We start from the raw sequence: 459 nt of genomic DNA, 5'->3' as shown, positions 1-459 counted from the left end.
ACAGTAGTAATGTTACTGTACTGCTGCACAAAAAACAAATTTCATGACACAGGTAAGTGATGATAAACCTGATTCTGATAGGGGTCTCTTTTGTGGACTGAGAGTGGGAAGGGGGCAGGGAGAGGGGAATCATGGGTGGGAAAAGGGGAAGGGAGAGGGGAGAGACGTTCTGTAATGATCAATAAACCAGCTGTTGGAATCCAATGTCTTGCCTGGGGTCTCCAGGCTTGGTGTGTCTGCATCCGCACCACTGTCCCGTGCCTGGCCCCCGTCTCCGCCACCTGTCCCACGGCGCTCCACCCTCCTTCTTCTACACTCCTGTCAGTACAGCCCAAAGCCAACACATGCTCCCCATGTGATAACCCTTCCATCCCATACCGGCACGTTCTTTGTGAGCAAACCTGCCCAGTGTGGCCTGACCTGTGCCGTCTGAGCCTCAGCATCCGCACCACTGTCCCG

This window comes from Hypanus sabinus, unplaced genomic scaffold, assembly GCF_030144855.1.
Source record: "Hypanus sabinus isolate sHypSab1 unplaced genomic scaffold, sHypSab1.hap1 scaffold_2152, whole genome shotgun sequence".
Lineage (NCBI taxonomy): Eukaryota > Metazoa > Chordata > Chondrichthyes > Myliobatiformes > Dasyatidae > Hypanus > Hypanus sabinus.
Note: the sequence above shows the minus strand (reverse complement) of the source record.